Source organism: Oncorhynchus mykiss, chromosome 2, assembly GCF_057628025.1.
Source record: "Oncorhynchus mykiss isolate SJ-2025 chromosome 2, ASM5762802v1, whole genome shotgun sequence".
Lineage (NCBI taxonomy): Eukaryota > Metazoa > Chordata > Actinopteri > Salmoniformes > Salmonidae > Oncorhynchus > Oncorhynchus mykiss.
The window spans coordinates 2,580,001-2,595,000 of record NC_143023.1 but is presented as its reverse complement, the minus strand read 5'-3'; the positions used below and the strand labels follow the sequence as shown (position 1 = coordinate 2,595,000).

Here is a 15,000-nt window from a genome sequence, read left to right as displayed (position 1 = left end):
GAACAGGAACAGTAGAGAGACATAGAGCAGCTGCATATTGAACAGTAGAGACATAGAGCAGCTGCATATTGAACAGGAACAGTAGAGAGACATAGAGCAGCTGCATATTGAACAGTAGAGACAGAACAGCTGCATATTGAACAGTAGACATAGAGCAGCTGCATATTGAACAGTAGAGACATAGAGCAGCTGCATATTGAACAGTAGAGACATAGAGCAGCTGCATATTGAACAGTAGAGAGACAGAGCAGCTGCATATTGAAAAGTAGAGACATAGAGCAGCTGCATATTGAACAGTAGAGACATAGAACAGCTGCATATTGAACAGTAGAGACATAGAGCAGCTGCATATTGAACAGTAGAGACATAGAGCAGCTGCATATTGAACAGGGACAGTAGAGACACAGAACAGCTGCATATTGAACAGGGACAGTAGAGACACAGAACAGCTGCATATTGAACATTAGAGACATAGAGCAGCTGCATATTGAACAGTAGAGACATAGAGCAGCTGCATATTGAACAGGGACAGTAGAGACATAGAGCATCTGCATATTGAACAGGGACAGTAGAGACATAGAGCAGCTACATATTGAACAGTAGAGACATAGAGCAGCTGCATATTGAACAGTAGAGAGACAGAGCAGCTGCATATTGAACAGTAGAGACATAGAGCAGCTGCATATTGGACAGTAGAGACATAGAGCAGCTGCATATTGAACAGTAGAGATATAGAGCAGCTGCATATTGAACAGGAACAGTAGAGACAGAGCCGCTGCATATTGAACAGTAGAGACATAGAGAAGCTGCATATTGAACAGTAGAGAGACAGAGCAGCTGCATATTGAACAGTAGAGACATAGAGCAGCTGCATATTGGACAGTAGAGACATAGAGCAGCTGCATATTGAACAGTAGAGAGACAGAGCAGCTGCATATTGAACAGTAGAGACATAGAGCAGCTGCATATTGAACAGGGACAGTAGAGACATAGAGCAGCTGCATATTGAACAGTAGAGACATAGAGCACCTGCATATTGAACAGGGACAGTAGAGACATAGAGCAGCTGCATATTGAACAGTAGAGACATAGAGCAGCTGCATATTGAACAGTAGAGACATAGAGCAGCTGCATATTGAACAGGGACAGTAGAGACATAGAGCATCTGCATATTGAACAGGGACAGTAGAGACATAGAGCAGCTACATATTGAACAGTAGAGACATAGAGCATCTGCATATTGAACAGTAGAGAGACAGAGCAGCTGCATATTGGACAGTAGAGACATAGAGCAGCTGCATATTGAACAGTAGAGACATAGAGCACCTGCATATTGAACAGTAGAGACATTGAGCAGCTGCATATTGAACAGTAGAGAGACAGAGCAGCTGCATATTGAACAGTAGAGACATAGAGCAGCTGCATATTGAACAGTAGAGATATAGAGCAGCTGCATATTGAACAGGAACAGTAGAGACAGAGCCGCTGCATATTGAACAGTAGAGACATAGAGAAGCTGCATATTGAACAGTAGAGACATAGAGCATCTGCAAATTGAACAGTAGAGAGATAGAGCAGCTGCATATTGAACAGTAGAGACATAGAGCAGCTGCATATTGAACAGGGACAGTAGAGACATAGAGCATCTGCATATTGAACAGGGACAGTAGAGACATAGAGCAGCTACATATTGAACAGTAGAGACATAGAGCATCTGCATATTGAACAGTAGAGACATAGAGCAGCTGCATATTGAACAGGGACAGTAGAGACATAGAGCATCTGCATATTGAACAGGGACAGTAGAGACATAGAGCAGCTACATATTGAACAGTAGAGACATTGAGCAGCTGCATATTGAACAGTAGAGACATAGAGCAGCTACATATTGAACAGTAGAGACATTGAGCAGCTGCATATTGAACAGTAGAGACATAGAGCAGCTGCATATTGAACAGTAGAGACATAGAGCAGCTGCATATTGAACAGGGACAGTAGAGAGACAGAGCAGCTGCATATTGAACAGTAGAGACATAGAGCAGCTGCATATTGAACAGTAGACATATAGAGCAGCTGCATATTGAACAGGGACAGTAGAGAGACAGAGCAGCTGCATATTGAACAGTAGAGACATAGAGCAGCTGCATATTGAACAGTAGAGACATAGAGCAGCTGCATATTGAACAGGGACAGTAGAGAGACATAGAGCAACTTTATATTGAACATTAGAGACATAGAGCATCTGCATATTGAACAGTAGAGACATAGAGCAGCTGCATATTGAACAGGGACAGTAGAGAGACATAGAGCAGCTGCATATTAAACAGTAGAGACATAGAGCAGCTGCATATTGAACAGGAACAGTAGAGAGACATAGAGCAGCTGTATATTGAACAGTAGAGACATAGAGCAGCTGCATATTGAACAGTAGAGACATAGAGCAGCTGCATATTGAACAGGAACAGTAGAGAGACATAGAGCAGCTGCATATTAAACAGTAGAGACATAGAGCAGCTGTATATTGAACAGTAGAGAGACAGAGCAGCTGCATATTGAACAGTAGAGACATAGAACATCTGTATATTGAACAGTAGAGACATAGAGCAGCTGCATATTGAACAGTAGAGACATTGAGCAGCTGCATATTGAACAGTAGAGACATAGAACAGCTGCATATTGAACAGTAGAGACATAGAGCAGCTGCATATTGAACAGTAGAGACATAGAACAGCTGCATATTGAACAGTAGAGACATAGAACAGCTGCATATTGAACAGTAGAGACATAGAGCAGCTGCATATTGAACAGTAGAGACATAGAACAGCTGCATATTGAACAGTAGAGACATAGAGCAGCTGCATATTGAACAGGGACAGTAGAGACATAGAGCAGCTGCATATTGAACAGGGACAGTAGAGACATAGAGCAGCTGCATTTTGAACAGGAACAGTAGAGAGACATAGAGCAGCTGCATATTGAACAGTAGAGACATAGAGCAGCTGCATATTGAACAGGAACAGTAGAGAGACATAGAGCAGCTGCATATTGAACAGTAGAGACATATAGCAGCTGCATATTGAACAGGAACAGTAGAGAGACATAGAGCAGCTGCATATTGAACAGTAGAGACATAGAGCAGCTGCATATTGAACAGGAACAGTAGAGACATAGAGCATCTGCATATTGAACAGTAGAGACATAGAGCAGCTGCATATTGAACAGTAGAGACATATAGCAGCTGCATATTGAACAGGAACAGTAGAGCGACATAGAGCAGCTGCATATTGAACAGTAGAGACATAGAGCAGCTGCATATTGAACAGGAACAGTAGAGAGACATAGAGCAGCTGCATATTGAACAGTAGAGACATAGAGCAGCTGCATATTGAACAGGAACAGTAGAGAGACATAGAGCAGCTGCATATTGAACAGTAGAGACAGAACAGCTGCATATTGAACAGTAGAGACATAGAGCAGCTGCATATTGAACAGTAGAGACATAGAGCAGCTGCATATTGAACAGTAGAGACATAGAGCAGCTGCATATTGAACAGTAGAGAGACAGAGCAGCTGCATATTGAACAGTAGAGACATAGAGCAGCTGCATATTGAACAGTAGAGACATAGAACAGCTGCATATTGAACAGTAGAGACATAGAGCAGCTGCATATTGAACAGTAGAGACATAGAGCAGCTGCATATTGAACAGGGACAGTAGAGACACAGAACAGCTGCATATTGAACAGGGACAGTAGAGACACAGAACAGCTGCATATTGAACAGGGACAGTAGAGACACAGAACAGCTGCATATTGAACATTAGAGACATAGAGCAGCTGCATATTGAACAGTAGAGACATAGAGCAGCTGCATATTGAACAGGGACAGTAGAGACATAGAGCAGCTGCATATTGAACAGTAGAGACATAGAGCACCTGCATATTGAACAGGGACAGTAGAGAGATAGAGCAGCTGCATATTGAACAGTAGAGACATAGAGCAGCTGCATATTGAACAGTAGAGAGACAGAGCAGCTGCATATTGAACAGGGACAGTAGAGACATAGAGCAGCTGCATATTGAACAGTAGAGACATAGAGCATCTGCATATTGAACAGGGACAGTAGAGACATAGAGCAGCTACATATTGAACAGTAGAGACATAGAGCAGCTGCATATTGAACAGTAGAGAGACAGAGCAGCTGCATATTGAACAGTAGAGACATAGAGCAGCTGCATATTGGACAGTAGAGACATAGAGCAGCTGCATATTGAACAGTAGAGACATAGAGCAGCTGCATATTGAACAGTAGAGAGACAGAGCAGCTGCATATTGAACAGTAGAGACATAGAGCAGCTGCATATTGAACAGGGACAGTAGAGACATAGAGCAGCTGCATATTGAACAGGGACAGTAGAGACATAGAGCAGCTACATATTGAACAGTAGAGACATAGAGCATCTGCATATTGAACAGTAGAGAGACAGAGCAGCTGCATATTGGACAGTAGAGACATAGAGCAGCTGCATATTGAACAGTATAGACATAGAGCACCTGCATATTGAACAGTAGAGACATTGAGCAGCTGCATATTGAACAGTAGAGAGACAGAGCAGCTGCATATTGAACAGTAGAGACATAGAGCAGCTGCATATTGAACAGTAGAGATATAGAGCAGCTGCATATTGAACAGGAACAGTAGAGACAGAGCAGCTGCATATTGAACAGTAGAGACATAGAGCAGCTGCATATTGAACAGTAGAGACATAGAGCAGCTGCATATTGAACAGGGACAGTAGAGACATAGAGCATCTGCATATTGAACAGGGACAGTAGAGACATAGAGCAGCTACATATTGAACAGTAGAGACATAGAGCATCTGCATATTGAACAGTAGAGACATAGAGCAGCTGCATATTGAACAGGGACAGTAAAGACATAGAGCATCTGCATATTGAACAGGGACAGTAGAGACATAGAGCAGCTACATATTGAACAGTAGAGACATTGAGCAGCTGCATATTGAACAGTAGAGACATAGAGCAGCTACATATTGAACAGTAGAGACATTGAGCAGCTGCATATTGAACAGTAGAGACATAGAGCAGCTGCAAATTGAACAGTAGAGACATAGAGCAGCTGCATATTGAACAGGGACAGTAGAGAGACAGAGCAGCTGCATATTGAACAGTAGAGACATAGAGCAGCTGCATATTGAACAGGGACAGTAGAGAGACAGAGCAGCTGCATATTGAACAGTAGAGACATTGAGCAGCTGCATATTGAACAGTAGAGAGACAGAGCAGCTGCATATTGAACAGTAGAGAGACATAGAGCATCTGCATATTGAACAGTAGAGACATAGAGCAGCTGCATATTGAACAGGGACAGTAGAGACATAGAGCATCTGCATATTGAACAGTAGAGACAGAGCAGCTGCATATTGAACAGTAGAGACAGAGCAGCTGCATATTGAACAGGGACAGTAGAGACATAGAGCAGCTGCATATTGAACAGTAGAGACAGAGCAGCTGCATATTGAACAGGGACAGTAGAGACATAGAGCAGCTGCATATTGAACAGTAGAGACATAGAACATCTGCATATTGAACAGGAACAGTAGAGACAGAGCAGCTGCATATTGAACAGGGACAGTAGAGACATAGAGCAGCTGCATATTGAACAGTAGAGACATAGAGCAGCTGCATATTGAACAGTAGAGACATAGAGCAGCTGCAAATTGAACAGTAGAGACATAGAGCAGCTGCATATTGAACAGGGACAGTAGAGACATAGAGCAGCTGCATATTGAACAGTAGAGACATAGAGCAGCTGCATATTGAACAGTAGAGACATATAGCAGCTGCATATTGAACAGGAACAGTAGAGACATTGAGCAGCTGCATATTGAACAGTAGAGACAGAGCAGCTGCATATTGAACAGTAGAGACATAGAGCAGCTGCATATTGAACAGTAGAGACATAGAGCAGCTGCATATTGAACAGGGACAGTAGAGACATAGAGCAGCTGCATATTGAACAGGGGCAGTAGAGACATAGAGCAGCTGCATATTGAACAGTAGAGACAGAGCAGCTGCATATTGAACAGGGACAGTAGAGAGACATATAGCAGCTGCATATTGAACAGGGACAGTAGAGAGACATATAGCAGCTGCATATTGAACAGGGACAGTAGAGAGACATATAGCAGCTGCATATTGAACAGTAGAGACATAGAGCAGCTGCATATTGAACAGTAGAGACATAGAGCAGCTGCATATTGAACAGTAGAGACATAGAGCAGCTGCATATTGAACAGTAGAGACAGAGCAGCTGCATATTGAACAGGGACAGTAGAGAGACATAGAGCAGCTGCATATTGAACAGTAGAGACATAGAGCAGCTGCATATTGAACAGTAGAGACATAGAGCAGCTGCATATTGAACAGGAACAGTAGAGACATAGAGCAGCTGCATATTGAACAGGGGCAGTAGAGACATAGAGCAGCTGCATATTGAACAGGGGCAGTAGAGACATAGAGCAGCTGCATATTGAACAGGGACAGTAGAGACATAGAGCATCTGCATATTGAACAGTAGAGAGATAGAGCAGCTGCATATTGAACAGTAGAGACATAGAGCAGCAGCATATTGAACAGTAGAGACATAGAGCAGCAGCATATTGAACAGTAGAGACATAGAGCAGCAGCATATTGAACAGTAGAGACATAGAGCAGCAGCATATTGAACAGTAGAGACAGAGCATCTGCATATTGAACAGTAGAGAGACAGAGCAGCAGCATATTGAACAGTAGAGACATAGAGCAGCAGCATATTGAACAGTAGAGACAGAGCATCTGCATATTGAACAGTAGAGAGACAGAGCAGCAGCATATTGAACAGTAGAGACAGAGCATCTGCATATTGAACAGTAGAGAGACAGAGCAGCAGCATATTGAACAGTAGAGACATAGAGCAGCTGCATATTGAACAGTAGAGAGACAGAGCAGCTGCATATTGAACAGTAGAGAGACAGAGCAGCTGCATATTGAACAGTAGAGACATAGAGCAGCAGCATATTGAACAGTAGAGAGACAGAGCAGCTGCATATTGAACAGGGACAGTAAATTATTCATGGTTTTTCCTTAACGACCTGCTAGACCGTTACACTACACAGCATTAGCTCAATTCAAACTAGAGATCTGTAGCTCACAGAACCAGACATCTTAGGCTGTGTGTGTGTGTGTGTGTGTGTGTGTGTGTGTGTGTGTGTGTGTGTGTGTGTGTGTGTGTGTGTGTGTGTGTGTGTGTGTGTGTGTGTGTGTGTGTGTGTGCGTATGATGTGTTGTGTGTGTGTGTGTGTGTGTGTGTGTACGATGTGTTGTGTGTGTGCGCTTGTGTTATTAGGCAAACATAGAGTTTATAAGTCTTGACTTAAACAAGTCTGACTTACAACCTAGGATTGGACAGATGATAATTAAATGACCCACAAAAGCCAGTGAGACATTAAAACAGATTAAATAAAGTCAACAACAGGAAGAGTAATGTATCTGGGGTACGTTGCCACGGTTACAACACTTAGATGGGTACAGCTGGGATTAATGATGAGAGAGCTGGTGGGTTTGCCCTGTTTGATGGTTGTTTGTTTACTCTGTGTTAAGGCAAGAAGGAGATGGCTGGGGATTCAGCAGTTCAAAACAGCCTTCACACACACACACACACACACACACACACACACACACACACACACACACACACACACACACACACACACACCACATGTACACCAGTATTGGAGCCAAACTTTATTTTTTTTATCTATTAATTAACTGATGTCATATTAACTATACACTACACTGTCATTGATGACTGTCTGTCTGTGTTAGTCTGTCGCTGCTCAGTCAGACCTCCATCTAGTTAAAGACAGGAGCGTCTCCAGGTCTTTGGGAAGCGGCCTGGCAGATATAGAACAGCTGAATGGGAGGGTTTTGACAGTTGGAGGTTCAATGTTTAGCTGCATGTGTAGCAGAGGTTGTTTGGTGACCTGAAAACGTGTGATGAGTAACCTTGTCCCAGAACTAATGCCTAAACTGAACTGACCCCAAATCTGCCCTGGAAAAGCACTAATTAAATCCTGCAATGTGTCTGTGCGTGCGTTTGGGTTTAATACCGGTGATAACGGCACTTCCCGACCAAGCTCCTTCCCGTTTTCCTAAGAAAAATAATGATGGGTCACATGGACCAATAATATAAAGAAATATATGAAAGCACTAATGAAAAAAATACTAAATATGTACGTGTGAATAGCTGCATAGCTACCCAAACCTGAGACCATGGATATATGGTAGTCTCCACACAAACCAGAGACCATGGATATATGGCAGTCTCCACACAAACCTGAAACCATGGATATATGTCAGTATCCACACAAACCTGAAACCATGGATATATGGCAGTCTCCACACAAACCTGAGACCATGGATATATGGCAGTCTCCACACAAACCTGAGACCATGGATATATGGCAGTCTCCACCCAAACCTGAGACCATGGATATATGTCAATATCCACCCAAACCATGGATATATGTCAGTCTCCACACAAACCAGAAACCATGGATATATGTCAGTATCCACCCAAACCTAAAACCATGGATATATGTCAGTATCCACACAAACCTAAAACCATGGATATATGTCAGTATCCACCCAAACCATGGATATATGTCAGTATCCACACAAACCAGAGACCATGGATATATGTCAGTATCCACCCAAACCTGAAACCATGGATATATGGCAGTATCCACCCAAACCATGGATATATGTCAGTATTCACACAAACCATGGATATATGTCAGTATCCACCAAAACCTGAAACCATGGATATATGTCAGTATCCACCCAAACCATGGATATATGTCAGTATTCACACAAACCAGAGACCATGGATATATGTCAGTATCCACCCAAACCAGAGACCATGGATATATGTCAGTATCCACCCAAACCTAAAACCATGGATATATGTCAGTATCCACACAAACCTGAAACCATGGATATATGTCAGTATCCACACAAACCATGGATATATAGTCAGTATCCACCCAAACCTAAAACCATGGATATATGTCAGTATCCACACAAACCTGAAACCATGGATATATGTCAGTATCCACACAAACCATGGATATATGTCAGTATCCACCCAAACCTAAAACCATGGATATATGTCAGTATCCACACAAACCTAAAACCATGGATATATGTCAGTATCCACACAAACCTAAAACCATGGATATATGTCAGTATCCACCCAAACCAGAGACCATGGATATATGTCAGTACCCACCCAAACCATGGATATATGTCAGTATGCACCCAAACCAGAGACCATGGATATATGTCAGTACCCACCCAAACCATGGATATATGTCAGTACCCACCCAAACCATGGATATATGTCAGTATGCACCCAAACCAGAGACCATGGATATATGTCAGTACCCACCCAAACCAGAAACCATGGACATATGTCAGTATCCACCCAAACCATGGATATATGTCAGTATGCACCCAAACCATGGACATATGTCAGTATCCACCCAAACCTGAAACCATGGATATATGTCAGTATCCACCCAAACCATGGATATATGTCAGTATCCACCCAAACCATGGATATATGTCAGTATGCACCCAAACCTGAAACCATGGATATATGTCAGTATCCACCCAAACCATGGATATATGTCAGTATCCACACAAACCTAAAACCATGGATATATGTCAGTATCCACCCAAACCATGGATATATGTCAGTATCCACACAAACCAGAGACCATGGATATATGTCAGTATCCACCCAAACCTGAAACCATGGATATATGGCAGTATCCACCCAAACCATGGATATATGTCAGTATTCACACAAACCATGGATATATGTCAGTATCCACCAAAACCTGAAACCATGGATATATGTCAGTATCCACCCAAACCATGGATATATGTCAGTATTCACACAAACCAGAGACCATGGATATATGTCAGTATCCACCCAAACCAGAGACCATGGATATATGTCAGTATCCACCCAAACCTAAAACCATGGATATATGTCAGTATCCACACAAACCTGAAACCATGGATATATGTCAGTATCCACACAAACCATGGATATATAGTCAGTATCCACCCAAACCTAAAACCATGGATATATGTCAGTATCCACACAAACCTGAAACCATGGATATATGTCAGTATCCACACAAACCATGGATATATGTCAGTATCCACCCAAACCTAAAACCATGGATATATGTCAGTATCCACACAAACCTAAAACCATGGATATATGTCAGTATCCACACAAACCTAAAACCATGGATATATGTCAGTATCCACCCAAACCAGAGACCATGGATATATGTCAGTACCCACCCAAACCATGGATATATGTCAGTATGCACCCAAACCAGAGACCATGGATATATGTCAGTACCCACCCAAACCATGGATATATGTCAGTACCCACCCAAACCATGGATATATGTCAGTATGCACCCAAACCAGAGACCATGGATATATGTCAGTACCCACCCAAACCAGAAACCATGGACATATGTCAGTATCCACCCAAACCATGGATATATGTCAGTATGCACCCAAACCATGGACATATGTCAGTATCCACCCAAACCTGAAACCATGGATATATGTCAGTATCCACCCAAACCATGGATATATGTCAGTATCCACCCAAACCATGGATATATGTCAGTATGCACCCAAACCTGAAACCATGGATATATGTCAGTATCCACCCAAACCATGGATATATGTCAGTATGCACCCAAACCTGAAACCATGGATATATGGTCAGTATCCACACAAACCTGAAACCATGGATATATGTCAGTATCCACCCAAACCTGAAACCATGGATATATGTCAATATCCACCCAAACCTGAAACCATGGATATATGTCAGTATCCACACAAACCTGAAACCATGGATATATGTCAGTATCCACCCAAACCTGAAACCATGGATATATGTCAGTATCCACCCAAACCAGAAACCATGGATATATGTCAGTATCCACCCAAACCTGAAACCATGGATATATGTCAGTATCCACCCAAACCTGAAACCATGGATATATAGTCAGTATCCACCCAAACCTGAAACCATGGATATATGTCAGTATCCACCCAAACCAGAGACCATGGATATATGTCAGTATCCACCCAAACCATGGATATATAGTCAGTATCCACCCAAACCTGAAACCATGGATATATGTCAGTATCCACCCAAACCATGGATATATGTCAGTATCCACCCAAACCTGAAACCATGGATATATGTCAATATCCACCCAAACCTGAAACCATGGATATATGTCAGTATCCACCCAAACCATGGATATATGTCAGTATCCACCCAAACCTGAAACCATGGATATATAGTCAGTATCCACCCAAACCATGGATATATGTCAGTATCCACCCAAACCTGAAACCATGGATATATGTCAATATCCACCCAAACCTGAAACCATGGATATATGTCAGTATCCACCCAAACCATGGATATATGTCAGTATCCACCCAAACCTGAAACCATGGATATATAGTCAGTATCCACCCAAACCATGGATATATGTCAGTATCCACCCAAACCTGAGACCATGGATATATGTCAGTATCCACCCAAACCAGAGACCATGGATATATGTCAGTCTCCACACAAACCTGAAACCATGGATATATGTCAGTATCCACACAAACCTGAAACCATGGATATATGTCAGTATCCACACAAACCATGGATATATGTCAGTACCCACCCAAACCAGAAACCATGGATATATGTCAGTATCCACACAAACCATGGATATATGTCAGTACCCACCCAAACCTGAAACCATGGATATATGTCAGTATCCACACAAACCATGGATATATGTCAGTACCCACCCAAACCAGAGACCATGGATATATGTCAGTATCCACCCAAACCATGGATATATGTCAGTACCCACCCAAACCTGAAACCATGGATATATGTCAGTACCCACCCAAACCATGGATATATGTCAGTACCCACCCAAACCATGGATATATGTCAGTATCCACCCAAACCAGAAACCATGGATATATGTCAGTATCCACCCAAACCAGAAACCATGGATATATGTCAGTACCCATCCAAACCAGAGACCATGGATATATGGCAGTATTCACCCAAACCATGGATATATGTCAGTACCCACCCAAACCATGGATATAGGTCAGTATCCACCCAAACCAGAAACCATGGATATATGTCAGTACCCACCCAAACCATGGATATAGGTCAGTACCCACACAAACCATGGATATAGGTCAGTACCCACACAAACCATGGATATAGTCAGTATCCACCCAAACCTGAAACCATGGACATATGTCAGTATCCACACAAACCATGGATATATGTTAGTATCCACCCAAACCAGAGACCATGGATATATGGCTGAATACAAACAGTGTCGTTATTCCCTCCGTAAGACGATCCAACAGGAAAAACGTCAGTATAGAGACAAAGTGGAGTCGCAATTCAACAGCTCAGACATGAGGCAGGGTCTACAAACAATCAGACAGGAGATGTATGTGGCAGGGTCTACAGACAGACAGGAGATGTATGTGGCAGGATCTACAGACAATCAGACAGGAGATGTATGTAGCAGGGCCTACAGACAATCAGACAGGGGATGTATGTAGCAGGGTCTACAGACAATCAGACAGGAGACGTATGTAGCAGGGCCTACAGACAATCAGACAGGGGATGTATGTAGCAGGGTCTACAGACAATCAGACAGGAGATGTATGTAGCAGGGTCTACAGACAGACAGGAGATGTGTGTGGCAGGGCCTACAGACAATCAGACAGGAGATGTATGTAGCAGAGTCTACAGACAGACAGGAGATGTGTGTGGCAGGGCCTACAGACAATCAGACAGGAGATGTATGTAGCAGGGCCTACAGACAATCAGACAGGGGATGTATGTAGCAGGGTCTACAGACAATCAGACAGGAGATGTATGTAGCAGGGTCTACAGACAGACAGGAGATGTATGTAGCAGGGTCTACAGACAATCAGACAGGAGATGTATGTAGCAGGGTCTACAGACAATCAGACAGGAGATGTATGTGGCAGGGCCTACAGACAATCAGACAGGAGATGTATGTAGCAGGGTCTACAGACAATCAGACAGGAGATGTATGTAGCAGGGCCTACAGACAATCAGACAGGGGATGTATGTAGCAGGGTCTACAGACAATCAGACAGGAGATGTATGTACCAGGGTCTACAGACAATCAGACAGGAGATGTATGTGGCAGGGCCTACAGACAATCAGACAGGAGATGTATGTGGCAGGGTCTACAGACAATCAGACAGGAGATGTATGTGGCAGGGTCTACAGACAATCACGGACTAAAAAGGGAAAACCAGTCATGTCCTGGACACTGACATCTTGCTTCCGGACAAGCTAAACACCTTCTTCTCCCGCTAAACACCGCTTTGACTATACCACAGTGCCATGGACACGGCCCGCTACCAAGGACTGTGGACTCACCTTCACCACGGCCGAGGTGAGTAAAACATTTAAGCGTGTTAACCCTCACAGGGCTGCCGGCCCAGGCGGCATCCCCGGCCGCGTCCTCAGAGCATGTGCAGACCAGCTGGCTGGTGTGTTTACGGACATATTCAATCTCTCCCTATCCCAGTCTGCTGTGCCCACATGAATCAAGATGGCCACCATTCTTGGGTAAAGGAACAAAGCAAAGATAATTGAACTAAATGACTATCGCCCCGTAGCACTCACTTCTGTCATCATGAAGTGCTTTGAGAGACTAGTCAAGGATCATATCACCTCCACTCTACCGGCCACCCTAGACCCACTCCAGTTTGCTTACCAATGATCCACAGACTATGCAATTGCCATCGCACTGCACACTGCCCTATCCCATCTGGACAAGAGGAATACCTATGTAAGAATGCTGTTCATTGACTATAGCTCAGCATTCAACACCATAGTACCCTCCATCACCCTCCTCATCTATCAAGCTCGAGGCCCTGGGTCTGAACCCCGCCCTGTGCAACTGGGTCCTGGACTTCCTCACGGGCCACCCCCAGGCAGTGAAGGTTGGAAACAACACTGGAACCCCACAAGGGTGCGTGCTCAGCCCCCTCCAGTACTCCCTGTTCACCCACGACTAAGTGGCCACGCAAGCCTCCAACTCAATCATCAAGTTTGCAGATGACACAACAGTGGTAGGCTTGATAACCAACAACCAACATGAGACAGCCTACAGGGAGGAGGTGAGGGCCCTGGGAGAGTGGTGGCAGGAAAATAACCTCTCCCTCAACGTCAACAAAAAACAAAACAAAGGAGCTGATCGTGAACTTCAGGGAACAGCAGAGGGAGCACGACCCCTATCCACAGACGACGTGACGCAGTGGAGAAGGTGGAAAGCTTCAAGTTCCTCGGTGTACACATCACTGACAAACTGAAATGGTCCCCCCACACAAACAGTGTGATGAAGAAGTCCCAACAGCGCCTCTTCAACCTCAAGAGGCTGAAGAAATTCGGATTGGCCCCCAAGACCCTCAGAAACCTTTACAGATGCACAATTGAGAGCATCCTGTCGGGCTGCATCACCGCCTGGTACAGCAACAGCACCGCCTGCAACCGCAGGGCTCTTCAGAGGGTGGTACGGTCTGCCCAACGCATCACCGGGGGAAAACTACCTGCCCTCCAGGACACCTACACCCCCCGATGTCACAGGAAGGCCAAAAAGATCATTAAGGACAACAACCACCTGAGCCACTGCCTGTTCACCCCGCTTACATCCAGAAGGTGTGTCTCTACTAACCCATAGATAATATGTCAACTGGAGGGTGTGTCTCAACTAACCCATAGAAAATATGTAAACTGAAGGGTGTGTC

The 15,000-nt window shown here is 43.8% G+C and overlaps 1 protein-coding gene across 1 annotated transcript in view; it reads right to left on the bottom strand.

Annotated features, from left to right (window-relative positions):
- The window catches only part of LOC118937320 (dolichyl-diphosphooligosaccharide--protein glycosyltransferase subunit STT3B), a 141,248-nt gene that overhangs the window by 73,209 nt on the left and 53,039 nt on the right, over nt 1–15,000 (bottom strand). The gene's annotated exons all lie outside the window — the stretch shown is intronic.